This window comes from Panulirus ornatus, chromosome 1 (genome assembly GCF_036320965.1).
Source record: "Panulirus ornatus isolate Po-2019 chromosome 1, ASM3632096v1, whole genome shotgun sequence".
NCBI classification, from domain to species: Eukaryota; Metazoa; Arthropoda; class Malacostraca; order Decapoda; family Palinuridae; genus Panulirus; species Panulirus ornatus.
This window is the reverse complement of record NC_092224.1, coordinates 6011114-6030801: the sequence shown is the minus strand read 5'-3', so window position 1 is coordinate 6030801 and position 19688 is coordinate 6011114. Positions and strand designations below refer to the sequence as shown.

Genomic DNA, 19688 nt, shown 5'->3' with positions numbered 1-19688 from the left:
CACCTAGACTGAGCTCCCAGTTCCTCATAGCAACACCTAGACTGAGCTCCCAGTTCCTCATAGCAACACCTAGACTGAGCTCCCAGTTCCTCATAGCAACACCTAGACTGAGCTCCTAGTTCCTCATAGCAACACCTAGACTGAGCTCCCAGTTCCTCATAGCAACACCTAGACTGAGCTCCCAGTTCCTCATAGCAACACCTAGACTGAGCTCCCAGTTCCTCATAGCAACACCTAGACTGAGCTCCCAGTTCCTCATAGCAACACCAGGACTGAGCTCCTAGTTCCTCATAGCAACACCTAGACTGAGCTCCCAGTTCCTCATAGCAACACCTAGACTGAGCTCCCAGTTCCTCATAGCAACACCTAGACTGAGCTCCCAGTTCCTCATAGCAACACCAGGACTGAGCTCCCAGTTCCTCATAGCAACACCAGGACTGAGCTCCCAGTTCCTCATAGCAACACCTAGACTGAGCTCCCAGTTCCTCATAGCAACACCTAGACTGAGCTCCCAGTTCCTCATAGCAACACCTAGACTGAGCTCCCAGTTCCTCATAGCAACACCTAGACTGAGCTCCCAGTTCCTCATAGCAACACCAGGACTGAGCTCCCAGTTCCTCATAGCAACACCTAGACTGAGCTCCCAGTTCCTCATAGCAACACCAGGACTGAGCTCCCAGTTCCTCATAGCAACACCTAGACTGAGCTCCCAGTTCCTCATAGCAACACCAGGACTGAGCTCCTAGTTCCTCATAGCAACACCTAGACTGAGCTCCCAGTTCCTCAGTAACACCAGGACTGAGCTCCCAGTTCCTCATAGCAACACCTAGACTGAGCTCCCAGTTCCTCATAGCAACACCAGGACTGAGCTCCCAGTTCCTCATAGCAACACCAGGACTGAGCTCCTAGTTCCTCATAGCAACACCTAGACTGAGCTCCCAGTTCCTCATAGCAACACCTAGACTGAGCTCCCAGTTCCTCATAGCAACACCTAGACTGAGCTCCCAGTTCCTCACAGCAACACTTAGACGGAGCTCCCAGTTCCTCGGTAACACCCATCGCCGTGTTCGTTTACTCATCGAGTTGCAGAACCATTTACTCATCTGTGCCTTTAGGATACGTAATCGTTATCCGTTTCTGTCACAGTGAATCTGGAATTATTACAGTGAGTAATAACCATGAACGTTCATCAGCGTTACCACTTACGTTATAATGGACGGGAACCCAGCAAAAACTTCTATCGTTTTATCTCTTAGAACTATTGTTAACCTGCACAGATCTAGCGATCTTTCTTGTCAATATTTTCCATTCCTCAAGTAAACTAAAATACAAAGTATTTCCATGAACTTCTCAGTTTGTGTTCACAATTTTATCTCAAACTACACCAGCATTCTGCTATCTGGTGGACTGGTCCAGTTCATCCGTAAAGACTATGCAGTCAAGTTTATATAATGAATGAAAAATGTACTTCCTCTCCACCGATGGACCATTTACCGTTCTTAATCCCACTCAGATCTGACAGGACTACATGTACAGCAACCTCAGACCTGGATCCTAAGGAACACTAACAATGAGAGACCCCCCCCCCTGCCCTCCCCCCCAAATGCATCAGACTGAACTAGAAATTTCACTATTTCTCCTACGATGATTTAGCTCTGAAGGTGCTGCAGGAGTCTGTTGCCCTTCCTCTTAGAATGATCAGCGTGGACTTGGTTGTACCCTAAACTGTATATTCTTAACTGCATAAACATCGGTCAGGTAAGGTTTACGCAAGAGACGTAAAATACAATGTTTAAAGCTTTTACTCACTTTTTGTAGAGACAAGACACGCCAGTGAGTAAAGTCTATGGCTGTGAGTAATACTAATCAGCCATGAAAAATAAAATATGTCTGCTGCCCATAACTACTGTGGAGAAGCAAGCAGACACAAGTACTGAGGAGAAGCAAGCAGACACAAGTACTGAGGAGAAGCAAGAAGACAAGTACCGAGGAGAAGCAAGCAGACACAAGTACTGAGGAAAAGCAAGACGACAATACTGTGGAGAAGCAAGCAGACACAAGTACTGTGGAAAAGCAAGAAGACAATACTGTGGAGAAGCAAGCAGACACAAGTACTGAAGAGAAGCAAGCAGACACAAGTACTGAGGAGAAGCGAGCAGAAACAAGTACTGAGGAGAAGCGAGCAGACTCAAGTACTGAGGAGAAGCGAGCAGACACAAGTACTGAGGAGAAGTGATTAGACACAAGTACTGAGGAGAAGCAAGCAGACACAAGTACTGAGGAGAAGCAAGCAGACACAAGTACTGAGGAGAAGCGAGCAGACACAAGTACTGAGGAGAAGCAAGCAGACACAAGTACTGAGGAGAAGCGAGCAGACACAAGTACTGAGGAGAAGCAAGCAGACACAAGTACTGAGGAGAAGCGAGCAGAAACAAGTACTGAGGAGAAGCGAGCAGACACAAGTACTGAGGAGAAGCGAGCAGAAACAAGTACTGAGGAGAAGCAAGCAGACACAAGTACTGAGGAGAAGCAAGCAGACACAAGTACTGAGGAGAAGCAAGCAGACACAAGTACTGAGGAGAAGTAAGCAGACACAAGTACTGAGGAGAAGTAAGCAGACAAGTACCATAGAGAAGCGAGCAGACACAAGTACTGTCACAAAACGTACGTGAAACCGACTTTGTTAAGATTCCGCAGAAGAAAAAAAATGACCAAACATCATATAAACATCTACTAACATCAAAAAATGTCATTTTCCCAAAGGTCTTTCTAGAACGTCCAAATTCTGCCTGAGACACTACGAATTTCAAACCAAGTATCTGGCCATTTACATACCTGGTGGATGACGTTCCGCATCACATAAAGAACCACCACCGCCGACGCCGTTAGCATCAGCTCCTGTCATACCCAGATGCTGTCTGGCAGCATTCTGACACGGCGGAATCACACTCAACAACACAATGGCAGCACCGTCATCTTGGCCATCACAATCTGGGGGGAGGATGGATCATCATTTGCCTCAGGAACACTGCATCAGTGAAGTTAACATAAGCATTATCGTCGTACAGAGATACATGAAAATACCACATACATTTCTAAGATTAATATTATTGTTTTTATCTTTTTTTTTCCCGATAACCTCATCATGAGCGACAGCCCTGACGAAGGGATATAAGACCAAACAGATGGAACACCTTCAATGTGACACTATTAGCTAACTTTTTGTTAGCCAAGACGGTACGAACCTGAGCCACTTACTCGTTTTGATCGACCAACCCGAGAGGGATGGATGAACACCTGGTGTGAATGTGGACCAACTGCCGCATCCAGCATTCGAACGTATGCGCTCGACCCTAGGGCGGCCCATGAATACGCCACGGTCAGGAACGCTAACCACTACACCACGGAGTTCCATATGCTCGATGAGATTTTGTTTTTCCCCGAAGACACTGGTCGATCACACCAGTTTCCAGTAATATTCAGAAACTCGTTACAATGCACTGGGATTCTCATTCTATGAACAATTAATATCGTTGATGCAAATTTCAAACTATCAAATTCGTCTTCAGCGGTAGTAGTTGCGATGAAACCTACTCAAATGTACGTCAGACTACAGTCGTAACGGTATTTCTCCTCATCGCGTTCCCTTGCGCGAGTTTAGGTACATAATTCCAAACCGAAGACAAAACAAACATTGCTGTCGGCTCACCACAGATTAACGCGTCCAGAGAAGACACGGGAAGCAGCGCGAGGATTTCGAGACTCCAGTCGTCTGTACCAAGGAAACTAAGGACGACTTCAGAAAGTCAGGGGCCTTATCCTAAGGGATCCTGGCGCAGTGTTTATTCAGTAAACAACTGGCAATTGACTATCCATCTTGTAGAAAAACAGTAATGAAGGTATTTCATTTTCCAAGGAGGGTTTGCTAACGCACACTTGGCCTCGAGTAAAGTAAAGCAAAGTATAGTGGATTGTTGCACGCTATGACCTCCTTACAGAACTCCATCATCAGAGGAACTAGTTATTTGTGAGTGTGTAAGCTCGCACATTCACGGTTTTATGGGGTGATGGAAGGAGCGTGGCCACAAGTAATCATTCACAAAATCTACCAAAATAACGAAAAGATCGTGACATGTAGATAGGTGAAAATGTAAAAATTGGGACGAAATTTTATCATGGTTTAGCAATGCATTTCAACCTATGCAGACTGGAAAAAAAATCTACATATCAAAACTGCAAAGACAACCTATAGCGAGCACAGGTTGAGTAAACCAGGTCAAGCAACAAGCACAAAGGGCCAAGCAAGAGATGCTTGTGACGCCGGAGGAGGGAGGTGGGCTCTGGTGACTCAGGGTAACACACACCGCGGGTCGCGCTATTAATGTCACGCTTGACTCACAAGCGAAACACTGTTTAAATTGTTCGTCGTCCCTCGTCCCTCTCTCGTGTGCCGTAGGACTACCATCCTCGATAATGAAAGCTATTTCCTCGAATCTTAATATTTTCTTTCTCTTCTAAGCAGACAATATTAGGCCGGGCCAGTCATAATGTGCGCCAGTAGATAACATTTACCAGCGAGAATGATAGTTCTTCCCTACGCTAATAACCCTATACACAGATGAGGTCCGGTGCATTGCGTTCGTCGCGAAGTTCAACGTACATAAACGTAATCAAGTGTGAAACACAACACCGCCTTGCGTCACTAATCCTCTTACCTCATCGCTAGAACTCTTTCGTAGCGAAGGAAACACTACGACTTTCTATTATTGGACTTCACATAATGGCAGATCCTCCATGAGCACAGAAGACTTCAATCATTCCTAGTATCATAAAACCCTCGCATACGCACCTAATAAACTGCCGCCGAAACATCCATTTGTTAAAAAAAATTGCAAACAATATACTCTGTAAGAATCTACAGTTTTCTTTCTTTATACAATTTCAGAAACAAGCAGCTGGGATTAATTACATGATCCTTTTGTAAACCTATATTAACAATAATGATTTACACTGTATTTACAAGTTTACACACGAGTTTACACGATAATCAGGTCTGACTGGCCCACGACTGGGTTGTCCGGAAAGAAAAAAAAAAGGAAGGAGTTTAACTTCAGAAAATAATTCCGCTCAGCAGTTTTTTAAGCCATCACCGACTCCGTTAATGCACTGTCCCCGTTATCGCTGTCCTTTATACAGTTTACTTCTAGCGCTCTTCTCGAGTATACCTGAACTTATACAATATTACAATATTTGTTTAAACGACGTTTGGAGGTATTCCCCAAATATTTGGTAAATACATGAAAAAAAATATCGTTTCCTGGGACTTCAATCGAAGCCTCGGTCGTTCAGTGTACGTGTGGCACAAAGCCCCTCATGGCAGACTGCAGTTAATACTGTGCCAAAATGTCTAAAATTCCTCGCTAACGGAGGAGAATTTTCACAGTCGTCTGCGCTGAAGTTTACACATTACTGGAATTGTTTTGCCGACGTCTTGCGCTTTGCTGCACATCGTACGACATGCTAAGATGGTGAGGAGGAATGCAGAGCTTCACAGTCATGGGTTTCTTCCAACGAAACCATATTTCCAAGAACTGTGGCTGATAGTTGGAACATTTGTACTCGTTAACAGTCGTAGTATACATCTCTCTCTCTCTCTCTCTCTCTCTCTCTCTCTCTCTCTCTCTCTCTCTCTCTCTCTCGTGAGAAAGATACCCTAACGAGGCATTACTCAACAGGCAGTCATGTCCTCAGCAACGTAACCCCCCCCCCCCCCTAGCGTCACCCTCTTCTCGTTATCCACATTTTCGAGGCGGAATAAATCTGGTGTTCCTCCTTGCCCTCTTGCCTTACGGTCGTAATAATAAACCAAGATAATACATTATGCAAGAATGATTTAAATGAATTTAACGAAAAGGTTTAACCATTATGCTTTCGTTCACCAAGAAGAAAACATTATAAAGCGAGTTCAGATCATTAAAGCATCAACTTCGCATTAACTGCTGCTTTGTTGTGCAATACCATGTTAATTTTGGCGCTATTGTTAACAAGCAATCATATATGATGGCAAGGAATCGACCAGAGATCGAACTGGTTATCACAGGTAGTTCACGACGGTCAGAATGAATGTTTGACATACGTGGATTCCTGCTTACGGAAACATTTAGCAGTATACCACCAAGACATGCAACAACCAACAGAGACATCTCGGCTGCCGAGGTAATTCCAGTTGTAATACTAGACTATGCAAGGGATCTTGAGCTCACAACGTAGCATGCTATTTATGCCCGTCAGCCGACAGTGTCTCTGGGTAATTATAGAGTTCTGCGTCACTACAGTGATAATGTCTTCTGAACGGACAGCTCAATTCATCACAGGTCAAAAAAAAATAAAAGAAGTCCACACTTAAAACCCACATCACTGAAGCTTATTAGAAACTACACTGGACACACAGATCACGACAACCAACGCTCACTCAAGGTCGCGTCCCAGGAGCTCTGGCTTGGAGCAAAAGTATTACCACGTTCACAAACCAAAAGAATGCTCGTCGCTACACCATGTAAACTACAGTGAGAATCTTTTACAAGTTTCTACTCCTTCCTCTCTCAAATTATAATCTCACGAGTTTTCTATTCCAGTGAATCTCTCCTCTTGTTCAAGTGCTCCGCCCAACGGCAGGTACAGTTTCATAGATTTAATGCGATCCAGGAAATTGCCAAAGTTTAGATGGCGAGGTGGCTACCCAGTGCCTTCTTCACCATACCCCAGTTAACCAGGACGATGCCCAACTGCTTAGGATAAGAAGGCTCCTGCCATCACCTCATGAAAAGGTCATCTGCTACTATTGCCAACCTGGGTTGGGTGTTGGCAGACTGCCACGCACAAGATTCGAATCCATGCGGATCCGACTCTGGGATGGCCCGATCCGACTCCAAGTCAACAAAGTGAATCACTACAACACGTAGTGCGTATGTGTCACCACCTATCTGTACTATACGGTACGGGGAGGAAGTATTAGTATAGGGGCCCCGTGTGTGTGTGCGTGTGTGTGTGTGTGTGTGTGTGTGTACGCGCGATGTTAGGCTATCATAGGCAAAAACAATTGTGTCACTAGAGGCCTCGAATTTTGGCATAGATGCTTCAGATTCTTGGCAAGCTCTAATCTAGGCAAACTTTCTCAAGAGTGCCATTTTCAGGCCACCCAACCTCATAGATTACACTCAGTTCACATCACTCATTCACACCAGGCAACCTAGAAGTCTCAAATCATAATGAAAGTACAACAGGATTAAAGATAGGATCCAAGAGCACTGGTGGTCATAATAAAAATCACTTCAAGATTTTCAAACCTCTTCCCTGAGCATTCAACCCTGTCATCAATAAGTAATGGTCATAATCAAGATAATCACTATGAGTAATGGAAAAATCTTACCAATAAACCTTCCGCTAATTCTCGTTGCCTAGAAATCTTCCAATCATCAGACACCCAAACACCCCGGCCATTCGAAGTCCTCCAATTATTCGAAATGCTTCAAACGTTCGAAACCTCCTTCCTCTCAACCTCAACCCTTCCAAACACTCGAAACCTCCAGTCAAGCGAAACTTCCATCCCCCCCCCCCCCGGAAACCTTAGTATCATCCTCGTCCTAAAGAAACTCATTCCATTAACTTATGGCACACCAGAAACCCTCTAACTTACAACTGAAGTAGACCAATACCCAGGCCAGGGTCTTCCTGTACACCGTGCGCCACCCACACATCAGCTACCTCACCTCACCTTGCTGGCCCACGTCAACATTCGTCACCCTCGTGTGTATGTGGGAGTGTTGCTTCACAAGCCGCTATCTCAATCGAAATTGTACATAAACATGGTAATGTTTACACAAAAGAACGCAAACTGCAGTTAAATATCCTAAATACCGTTACATGTCACAGATCTAACTTATACCACAGTGCCTTCACCATAACCTAGAGCCCAGCAATGATATAGCACAACTCTAAAGATCATATTTCAAATCTAAATTTGCGAACACGTAGAGAGGCTATAATCATGCAATTCGTAATGACACACATAAGACTGACCAATTTCAGTGCACTTGGCAGGAATACCAAATTTTTAGTAATTACTCTAAATACACAAGACTCACCAGCGTCAGATTTAAAATATCGTAGCCTTCGTCCCTTGCCGTACAATACATCATGACCCTCGTAGCACGCACCGTCAACACGTCTAACCTCACACAGGGTCGATGTCTCTCCTTCTGCCGGTGGTTCGTAGCGGCTACCAGTCCCCAACCAACTGAAGAAACTCCTCTCACTAACTCACGGAAACGATCGTTCATCGTCTGAATCTTTTGAACATAACTTTACCATCGGTAAAGTGTCACTACACTCGCCATGCCATTCATTTTCAAGCACAGGACGAAAAGAACTTACACATTTTCCTTCGTGTTTTCATTTACTGGTCCGCCTGCTCTCGTATGACAATTGACACTACCAAGACAGGAAACTATAGGGTACCTCCGGTGGAGTGTAGCAACTTCCCTAAATGGAGGTACCAGATACTTCCATATACAGTGTTTATCTCTTTATATACTTCAAAATCCAATATTCATATTGAAAAAAAAACATATATATGATAACATAAAAACCAAATATGCAAGTGGTAGAATATTTTGAAAATCTAGCTGACTTTTAAAACTCATTCTTCAAAACAGAAACATTGCAATAAGACTTCAGATGAATCGCGGTATTCAATTCGCGTTTCATGTTAAAACTTATTATTTCTGGTTCCATTTTCACCGAGTTCCTTAACCAATGGAATGAACGCTACAGCCATATATGAGGAAGAGTCTGATTTAGATGTGTGTTTCGAATCTAGATTCGAGTTTTTTGAATGTTTACGATCATTTACGCTTCAAAGTCCTACGCTTAAGAGAATATTAACATGCATTTGTTTGATTAATATCTTACTAGCAATAATAAAATATTCTGATATCCTTTATATATAATTCTTACTTTTGCCTATGTGATCAAGTATCCCCCCCCCCCCCCCCCACACACACACACACACCAAAAAAAAATAACGATATTAGTCAACCCTTACTTTTTCTTACCGTTTTCCCTCATACTCACATAATACTTGGTAAATAGCAAGTTACCCCTGTTGCCTTAAAAACTTTTTTTTTTTTTTCATTCTTCTTGGAGTGAGTATCATCAATCAAACTTATTTGTCCCATTGTAATTAACGAAAGAAAATGACATTTTATCAGAGATTTAAGTGAAAGAACATGGCATGAGAAAGGGATTGAATAATGAACAAGAAGCATGAAACAATAATAACTAGAGCATTCCTTCTACCCGGGGCTCCGCCGTCCCTGCAGCTCGAAGGCTTCGCTACAATCAATAGCGGGGATAGGATGACTCCCTTGACGTGAAACGTTCAACCAACACAACTCCCACGATAACTTTTCAACTGCAGCTTAACAACAAACATGAAGAGTTCGATAAATAACTGGGTAGATACGTAGTGACAAATGGACAAATAGACATATGTGTGTGTGTGTGTGTGTGTGTGTGTGTGTATGTGTGTGTTTGTGATATTAACTATTTGTGACCACTTGTTAGTACATCCGGGGAAGGAGGTTCCACCCTCAAGAGTCCTCGTCTCTTACACTTGCTTGGCCGTCATACAATGTTTAGCTTGTTTACATTGTCTACGTTCATTGTTTCTTCAGTGAACTTTCCTCATTTATCTGTCAGTCTGTTACTATAGCAGTGTTTCTTCACATGGTTTTCCTAACTCGTGTCTTGCTGAGTTTCTTATCATATCCTCTCGTTCACTGTTCTTTGTAGGTTTCGCAGGACTCTGTCAAATCCATCCAGGATCGTGATTATTGTAATCATTCTCTCTCTCTCTCTCTCTCTCTCTCTCTCTCTCTCTCTCTCTCTCTCTCTCTCTCTCTCTCTCTCTCTCTCTCTAACTAGGTAATTCCTCTCCCTGCAGCTCAACTCCCTTACTTTAGAGGTACAGTTTGTCGCCCGTCTTTCTTTCTTAACTCTCCCTTTGCAAGTAGGATGACCATTTTGGTGAATCTTTCTCTAATTTCGGTATACTATATGTGGTAAGTGTATATCTAACATCTCTTAATTCATGTACTTGAAGGTAATTTTGATATTTTTTCATAATGACCATAAAATAATTTTCCTCATTAACAATTTTCCTTGTGTGGTGTTTTGCTGTTAGGTTGGGTTCTACGTCAACACCCAACTCCTCATTTCACGTTCCTAAAATTCACCTTTGGTTGTGTGATAGGTATAACAATGCAATGCGTTCCACCTTCAGTTTGCATCTGTTTGGGAAGAATTTCAACCACGTATCTGAAGAAAGTTGAACTATGTACGTGGGTTATCAAAATTCTGATTCTTCCTAACATCCCTCATAAAGATGCCATTATCAACAAATGTATTTAGGCATGACTAAAGTCCTTCTGTTGAGTCATTTACAGTGCATAGATCAGGAACAACACCAGCTCCACGACAGAATCTTGCGCTTCCTGTAAACTGCACACAACTTACAACTTGCAAGAGGCTTCACTTGCCACACCTCACACCATGTTGACACTCAGGCAGTGATGGCCGAGTGGTTAAGGCGTCTGACTAGAAATCAGATGGGATCTTCCCGCGTAGGTTCGAATCCTACTCACTGCGAGGAATGGTTGACTTTCACTTTTGTAAAGTTCAAAAGTGCATAACTTCACCCCCGAACCCATGCTGTACAAACTGGTATTCAGGCACACACACACACACACACATATATATATATATATATATATTTTTCCCATACTATTCGCCATCTCCCGCACCAGCGAGGTAGCGTTAAGAACAGAGGCCTGAGCCTTGGAGGTAAATCCTCACTTGCCCCCCCCCCCCTTCTCTGTACCTTCTTTTGGAAAATTAAAAACGAGAGAGGGAGGATTTCCAGCCCACCACTCCCTCCCCTTTTAGTCGCCTTCTACGACACGTAAGGAATACGTGGGAAGTATTCTTTCTCCCCTATCATCAGGGATAATATATATATATATATATATATATATATATATATATATATATATATATATATATATATATATATTCTGGGGGCCTTGAAGAATGTGTGGAAGTCGAGAACATTATCTCGGAAAGCAAAAATGGGTATGTTTGAAGGAATAGTGGTTCCAACAATGTTGTATGGTTGCGAGGCGTGGGCTATGGATAGAGTTGTGCGCAGGAGGATGGATGTGCTGGAAATGAGATGTTTGAGGACAATGTGTGGTGTGAGGTGGTTTGATCGAGTGAGTAACGTAAGGGTAAGAGAGATGTGTGGAAATAAAAAGAGCGTGGTTGAGAGAGCAGAGGAGGGTGTTTTGAAGTGGTTTGGGCACATGGAGAGGATGAGTGAGGAAAGATTGACCAAGAGAAGAGGGAGACCAAATTGGAGGTGGAAAGATGGAGTGAAAAAGATTTTGTGTGATCGGGACCTGAACATGCAGGAGGGTGAAAGGAGGGCAAGGAATAGAGTGAATTGGAGCGATGTGGTATACCGGGGTTGACGTGCTGTCAGTGGATTGAATCAAGGCATGTGAAGCGTCTGGGGTAAACCATGGAAAGCTGTGTAGGTATGTATATTTGCGTGTGTGGACGTATGTATATACATGTGTATGGGGGGGGGCCATTTCTTTCGTCTGTTTCCTTGCGCTACCTCGCAAACGCGGGAGACAGCGACAAAGTAAAAAAAAAAAAAAAAAAAAAATATATATATATATATATATATATATATATATATATATATATATATATATATATATATATATATATATATATATGAAAAATATGGTATTCCAGACTCCTCCTGCATGTGGTTCAGCCGTTTCAGTACGGATGAAAAGCAGTAATATCTCATTAAAGAACTTTACATTCATAAAGTTCAACCTTTCTCTGCTGCTGATCGTTTGTAGACTTGAAACTGTCGAAGCTTTATATAATGGATCCTTGTTTATATAGCTTCAACTAAATTACATATGGGAATCTAGTGTATCGCATCTCCGAAAAGTTTCGGACCATCGGCAACACTGTAGGTCCCATCTACGTCAGGAATTAATCATAAGTTGAAGCGTTCCTTTGTCCAGGGGAATCCTGTAACGTCTCTCCTTCCACTAATAAAGTCATATTTGACCTTAAGTATCTCAAGAAACTTTGTCATCCTACTTTTTTTTGTATTCTTTGTTCTGTCGGAATTAGTTATACAAAGTTGGCTTTGGATAGGTTGGGGCAGACGTAACCTAGTTAAATCTAACGTCTCTAACATCATTTTTTTCTCTAAGTCTCTTTCTAAGACTCCTTACGAATTTCCTGTCTTCCTTGATGGCTCTATAATTCCACCACTCAACACAGTTGGCAGTGCCTGGTGTCACTAAAACATCCAATCTATCTTAGAAACCCTTTATAACACAGATGATTAGGTTTACTTATACAAAATGTAGGTTTTGTTCAGACGCCAATGATACAAAAGATGAATTGTAACTTTACACGTAAACTTGACTGCCTGAGTCTATAACCATTCTCCTTCACTCTCATGTCAAAACTTGACTCGCTTAACCTACGCCACGCTGTCGCTAAGTATACATAATCAGGAGAGTTCTGTAGAACGACATGAAAGACTGACTTATCCCAGGTTATTGCTTGTAATATGGATGAGGTTTGTAAGAGGTAGAGAGGCGACTAAGATACAACTGTGGATGGTAAAATCAAAAACCTGGCTCAGGTTAGGGTATAGGGTATAGGGGGGCTGGAAATCCTCCCCTCTCATTATTTTTTTTTTTTAATTTTCCAAAAGAAGGAATAGAGAAGGGGGCCAGGTGAGGATATTCCCTTAAAGGCCCAGTTCTCTGTTCTTAACGCTACCTTGCTAACGCGGGAAATGGCGAATAGTTTGAAAGAAAGAAAGAAATATATATATGTATATATATATATATATTTATATATATATATATATATATATATATATATATATATATATATATATATATATATATATATATATATATAAATATATATATATATATATATATATATATATATATATATATATATATATATATATATATATATATATATATATATATATATATATATATACCGTTAATGGGATGGCCTTGATTAGGGCGTCAGCTGCCCGTGCCGTCTCAACTGACATAAGAAAAGTACAGTGGGATCAGAAATTGTGAGAGAACGGCATAGTTAAGAGGAAGAGGAGAACATCACAGAAACAGATGAGACAATCAGTCATGAATCTAAATAGGAAAAGCTGGGGTCGTAGACAGGTTGAGGAGTGAGATAGCGAAGAACATATTAGGAACCATTCAGCAACAGTGGATAGTGATTGCGTACCCGGTAGCTGAATGAAGACAGTGATTACTCCACTATATAAAGGTAAAGGGAATAACATATCACTTTCAAATAAGAAAGATTACAGCGGAACAATCGTTTCTAGACTGTGTGGTTAGACAGATCGGCTTTATCATAAAGGATTAGCGAACAACGAGGAAGGGAAGTTAGATGTAGACTAAATTTTTGTATCTAAGCAGGTAGTGGAAGAAAGTCTGGAGAAAAATGAGAAAAATATCCGAAGTATTAATGAATCTAGAATCTATTATAGCCCCTACCTTCACCCCTCCCACCACACAGAGTTATGGATTAAGAAAAGACTTGATAAGGTTAATTAGAAAGACTTTACTAGCTTTAGATTTTCTGTAGTAATCGTATATGGTGAAAGCAGTACATGTGGGAGAGCGGAAGAGGGGCACCACACTGCGACATTATATGTGATGAGGATGAGGTGAAGTGATCGTGATAAACTGTATTACTATGGTTAATATATGCGGATAATGCCGTTTTGATAATTGAACTTGAGAAGAAAACGTATAGAGTGGAAGATTGACTTGTTAATTCGTTTACCAGGAAATTACTGTATACTAAGAAGATATGAATTTATTTGAGAAGTTAGAGGATTTTCATGAGTTTGATATTTGAAAGCGATATTAGTAAGGACGGTAGTGTGAACTTATGGGTGTCGAGTCAAGCAAGAAAAGCAAATGATAAGTGCTCTGGAAACTCGCTTGAATGAGGCGAATTTCAGTGTCAAATGTGTGAAGGTTGGATGATAGACGCCTTGTCCTGTAGACTTCATGTCCTGACACTGATGAATGATTAAAAGATACTTTTTTTCTTGAAATCCAAAAATATGAAATATCAGTAAAACCCTAATAATGTAAGCATAAATCTAGATGGAGCTGGGGAAAATATGTTAATACCAGTAGAGAGGGATAATGAAAGGGTAGTTAGGGGGCGGGGGAAATTGCCGGGGCTGGGGAAAGCGGATGGGGAAAGAAGAGAAAATGATAAAAATTATAATTTTCGGTGTGAAAAAGCTAGTTATGACCAAGTGGGACTACGGGGGGAAAATGTTGGTGACGAAGATCTCGGGTGGGGGTTTGCTGAAGTTTCCGGGAGAAGAGAAAACCCACAACAGGAGGAAAAAATGCAGTGAAAAAAAAAGGGGGGGGGGGGAAAAAATGTTTAAAAAAAAAGGGCTGGGGGAAAAAAAAACCGGGTTTTGGGGGGGGGGTTTTTTTTGGGGGGGGTTTTTTGGGGGGGGGGGAAAAAAAAAAAATTTTTTCCCTTTCCAAAAATTTTTAAAAAAAAACCCCCCGGTTTTTTTTTTTAAAAAAAAAATTTTTTTTGGGGGCCCCCAAAAAAACCCCTTTTTCTTTTTGGGGGGGGTGTGGAAAACCCCCCCGGGAAATTTTTTGCAGGTTTTACGAAGCAAAATCTTTTTTTTTTTTAAAAAAAAAAAGGGGGTTTTTTTAAAAAAAAAAAAAATTTTTTTTAAAAAAAATTTTTTTTTTTTTAAAAAATTTTTTTTTTCCCCAAAGGGGGGGAAACCACCCCCGGGGGGCCCCCCCTTTTTTTTTTTGGGGGGGGAAAAAAAAAGGGGTTTTTTTTCCCTTTTTAAAAATTTTTTTTTCCAAAACCCTTTTTTTTTTTCCCCCCTTTTTTTTTTTAAAAAAAACCCCCCCCCCCTTTCCCCCCCCCCCCCAAAAAAAGAAAACAAAAAAACCAAACAAAAAAACCCCCCCCTTTTCCCCCCCCCCCCCCAAAAAACCTTTTTTGCCCCCTTTTTTTTTTTTTTTTAAAATTTTTAAAAAATTTTTTTGGGGGTTTTCAATTTTTTTCCAAAAAAAAACCCTTTTTCCCTTTTTTTTAAAAACCCCCGGTGAGCTTTCCTCATTCATCTGTCAGTCTGTTACTATAGCAGTGTTTCTTTACATGGTTTTTTCACCTCGTGTCTTGCTGAGTTTCTTATTATATCCTCTCGTTCATTGTTCTTTGTAGGTTTCGTAGGACTCTCAAATCCATCCAACATCGTGATTATTGAAATTCTCTCTCTCTCTCTCTCACACACTATTTCCTCTCCCTATAGCTCAGCTCCCTCACTTTAGCCTAAGAAATGAGATGTTCTTAAGATAGTATTGCTTATTTTCCTCTCCGAGGTTGATTTTCCACCAGTTTGTCGCCTGTCATTTCTTCTGTACTCTCTCTCTCTCTGCAAGTAAGATGGCTATTTCGGTGAATCTTTCTCTAATTACGGTATATGTAATACATATAATTTTCCAACATTTAATTCGTGTATTTGCAGGTAAATTTGACATTTTTCCATATTGACCGTTTGTAAATTCACAATTTTCCTCGTAGTGTTCTGGTGATAGGTCGAGCACTGACTGCGTCAACTCCACATTACCTTTATAACCCTATAATTTGTCTTTTGCTGTATGATGGTCATAACCAGACTTCATGTCACTGCATGCCATCTTTACTTGGCATCTGGCTGGGAAGAACTTCAACCATGTATCTGAACAAAGTTGAAGCATGTTTGTGTCTCTTTAAATTCGTAAGTTATCAAATCCTGATTGCCCCCAACTCCCCCTCAAAATCTTAGCATTATCAGAAAATGTATTTAGGCATGATTGAAGTCCTTCTGGCGAGTCATTTACAGTGCATAGATCAGGAACAACATCAGCTCCACGACAGAATCTTGCGCTTCCTGTAAACTGCACACAACTTACAACTTGCAAGAGGCTTCACTTGCCACACCTCACACCATGTTCACACTCAGGCAGTGATGGCCGAGTGGTTAAGGCGTCTGACTAGAAATCAGATGGGATCTTCCCGCGTAGGTTCGAATCCTACTCACTGCGAGAAAGCGTTGACTAAGTTTTTGTAAATAAAGTACAAGATATAGGACCAAATGAGTGCAAAACTCACCCCACCCTGACTGACGCTAAAAATGGGTATTTATGCACACACACACACATACACATATCTAATGTGGTGTTACCAGACTCTCCCTATGTGTGGTTAAGCCAGTAGTGGAAAATCGACATCAGGCGAGGAAAATAAGCAATACTATCTCTTTCAAGAGCATCTCATTTCTATAGAGTTCATCCTTTCTCCACGGCTTATATCTACACTTGAATTGCATGTGTGAATCTAGTGTACTGCAGTTCGAGAAGGTTTCGGACCATCGGCTTTCATTTAGGTCTCATCTCCGTCCCGAATTATTCGTGAGCCTAAGTCTTCCATTGTCCAGAGGAATCCTTGTAACGTCTCTCCTTCCACTAATAAGGTCATATTGCTCTTTGACCATCACCCTCAAGAGGTCTCGTCTCTTACACTTGCTTGGCCATCATACAATGTTTAGCTTGTTTACATTGTCTACGTTCATTGTTTCTTCAGTGAGCTTTCCTCATTCATCTGTCAGTCTGTTACTATAGCAGTGTTTCTTCACATGGTTTTTCTAACTCGTGTCTTGCTGAGTTTCTCATTATATCTTCTCGTTCATTGTTCTTTGTAGGTTTCGCAGGACTCTCAAAACCATCCAGAATCGTCATTATTGTAATTATTTCCTCTCTCTCTCTCTCTCTCTCTCTCTCTCTCTCTCTCTCTCTCTCTCTCTCTCTCTCTCGCAAACTAGGTAATTCCTCTCCCTGCAGCTCATCTCCCTCACTTTATTTACAGTTTGTCGCCAGTCGTTCTTTCTAAACTCTCTCTGCAAGTAGGATAACCATTTCTGTGAATCTTTCTCTAATTACGGCATAGTATATGTAGTACATATATATTCTCTAACGTATCCTAAATCATGTATATGGAGTTAGATGTAATATTTTTCTTTTCATAATCATTTATCAATTTACCTACGGACAATTTTCTTCATAATGCTCTGGTGACATAGGTCGAGTACTGCTGTATGATGGTCATAACCAGACCTCATTTCACTGCGTTCCATCTTTACTTGGCATCTGGCTGGGAAGAACTTCAACCATGTATCTGAATAAAGATAAAGCCGTGTTAATCAAATTCGTAAGTTATCAAATCCTGATTGCTTCCAACCTCCCTCATAATCTTAGCATTATCAGCAAATGTATTTAGGCATGATTAAAGTCCTTTTGGTGACTCATTTACAGTGCATAGATCAGGAACAACATCAGCTCCACGACAGAATCTTACGCTTCCTGTAAACTGCACACAACTTACAACTTGCATGAGGCTTCACTTGTCACACCTCACACCATGTTCACACTCAGGCAGTGATGGCCGAGTGGTTAAGGCGTCTGACTAGAAATCAGATGGGATCTTCCCGCGTAGGTTCGAATCCTACTCACTGCGAGAAAGATTTGTCTGAATTTTTGTAAATATGGTTCGCGAGATATGATCTAACAAGTGCAAAACTAACCCGGCCCCAGACGCTAAAAATGGGTATTTACGCACACACACACATATTCAATGTGGAATTACCAGACTCTCCCTATGTGTGGTTAAGCCATTAGTGGGCAATACTATTTCTTTCAAGAAATATCTCGGCTTATATCTACAATAGAATTATATGTGTGAATCTGGTGTACCGCAGCTCGAGAAAATTTCGGACCATCGGCTTTCATTTAGGTCTCATCTCCGTCAGGAATTATTCGTGAGCCTAAGCGTTCCATTGTCCAGAGGAATCCTTGTAACGTCTCTCCTTCCACCAATAAGGTCATATTGCTCTTTGAGCATTCCACCCTCAAGAGGCCTCGTCTCTTACACTTGCTTGGCCATCATACAATGTTTAGCTTGTTTACATTCTCTACATTCATTGTTTCTTCACTGAGCTTTCCTCATTCATCTGTCAGTCTGTTACTATAGCAGTGTTTTCTTCACATGGTTTTTCTAACTCGTGTCTTGCTGACTTTCTTATCATATCCTCTCGTTCACTGTTCTTTGTAGATTTCGTAGGAAGCTTGTCAAATTCATCTCTCTCTCTCTCTCTCTCTCTCTCTCTCTCTCTCTCTCTCTCTCTCTCTCTCTCTCTCTCTCTCACACACACACACACACACACACAAACGAGGTAATTACTCTTCCTGTAGCTCAGCTTCCTTACCTTATATACAGTTTGTCGCCCGTTGTTCTCTCTCTCTACAATTATGTTGACAATTTTGGTGAATCTTTCTCTATTTACGGTATATGTAGTAAACATATATTTTCTATCATCTAATTCATGTACTTGAAGGTTATTTTGATTCTTATTTATATAGACCATTAACTAGTTTATCTCCTTTATTTTTCTCGTTGTGTTCTGGTGATGGGTCGATTACTGCCTCAACTCCCAAGTCTCTTTATATTCCTAAAATTTGTCTTTTGCTTTATGATGGTCATAAACAGACCTCATTTCACTGCGTTTCATCTTTAGATCTGGAAAGTAAGAACATCAACCTTGTATTTGAAGAAAGGTAAATCATGCTTGTGTCTCTTAAATTCATATGTTATCAACATCTTGATTGCTCCTAATCTCTCAAAATCTTAGCGTTATCAGCTAATGTATTTAGGCATGATTGACGTCCTTCTGTTGAGTCATTTATAGTGCATAGATCAGGAACAACATCAGCTCCACGACAGAATCTTGCGCTTCCTGTAAACTGCACACAACTTACAACTTGCAAGAGGCTTCACTTGCCACACCTCACACCATGTTCACACTCAGGCAGTGATGGCCGAGTGGTTAAGGCGTCTGACTAGAAATCAGATGGGGTCTTCCCGCGTAGGTTCGAATCCTACTCACTGCGAGGAAGGGTTGACTTTCAATTTTGTAAAGTTAAAAAGTGCATAACTTCAACCCCGAACCCATGCAGTACAAACTGGTATTCAGGCACACACACAATATATGTCATGTAGTGTTGCCAGACTCCACCTGCGTGTCATTAAGACATTCTTGAGAAGTCAGCTTCGGTGAGTACGAAAAGCAGTAGTATCTCGTTAAAGAACTTTTCATTCGAAAAGAGTCCATCTTTTCTCTGCTACTGATTGCAGTGCAACCCTGAAGCTGTAGAAGCTTTACAAGATGGGTCCTTGATTTACATAGCTGCTATTGAATCATGGATGCGAATCTAGTGCAAAGTACCTCGAGAAAGTTTCGGACCATCGGCTTTCATTTAGGTCTCATCTCATTCGTGAGCCTAAGTGTTCCATTGTCCAGAGGAATCATTGTAACGTCTCTCCTTCCAATAATGTCAGATTGCTCTTTAACCATTTCACCCTCAAGAGGCCTCGTCTCTTACACTTGC

The 19688-nt window shown here is 41.4% G+C and overlaps 1 long non-coding RNA gene and 4 other non-coding genes across 5 annotated transcripts in view; 4 read left to right on the top strand and 1 right to left on the bottom strand.

Moving 5' to 3' along the window:
- The window catches only part of LOC139754736 (uncharacterized), a 31893-nt gene extending 23391 nt beyond the window's left edge, over nucleotides 1–8502 (bottom strand). Inside the window, exons 1-2 of the long non-coding RNA XR_011713941.1 lie at nucleotides 8145–8502; nucleotides 2836–2991 (exon numbers count right to left, since the gene is read on the bottom strand). This is a non-coding gene — a long non-coding RNA (uncharacterized lncRNA). The remainder of the gene's footprint in view (nucleotides 1–2835; nucleotides 2992–8144) is intronic.
- Nucleotides 8503–10625: 2123 nt separating this feature from the next.
- Nucleotides 10626–10707, top strand: TRNAS-AGA (transfer RNA serine (anticodon AGA)). The gene has a single exon. It is a non-coding gene; the product is annotated as a tRNA-Ser (tRNA).
- A 5503-nt stretch (nucleotides 10708–16210) lies between these two features.
- Nucleotides 16211–16292, top strand: TRNAS-AGA (transfer RNA serine (anticodon AGA)). Its single transcript has one exon. It is a non-coding gene; the product is annotated as a tRNA-Ser (tRNA).
- A 1386-nt stretch (nucleotides 16293–17678) lies between these two features.
- TRNAS-AGA (transfer RNA serine (anticodon AGA)) lies at nucleotides 17679–17760 on the top strand. Its single transcript has one exon. It is a non-coding gene; the product is annotated as a tRNA-Ser (tRNA).
- Nucleotides 17761–19108: 1348 nt separating this feature from the next.
- Nucleotides 19109–19190, top strand: TRNAS-AGA (transfer RNA serine (anticodon AGA)). Its single transcript has one exon. It is a non-coding gene; the product is annotated as a tRNA-Ser (tRNA).
- The last annotated feature ends 498 nt before the right edge of the window (nucleotides 19191–19688 follow it).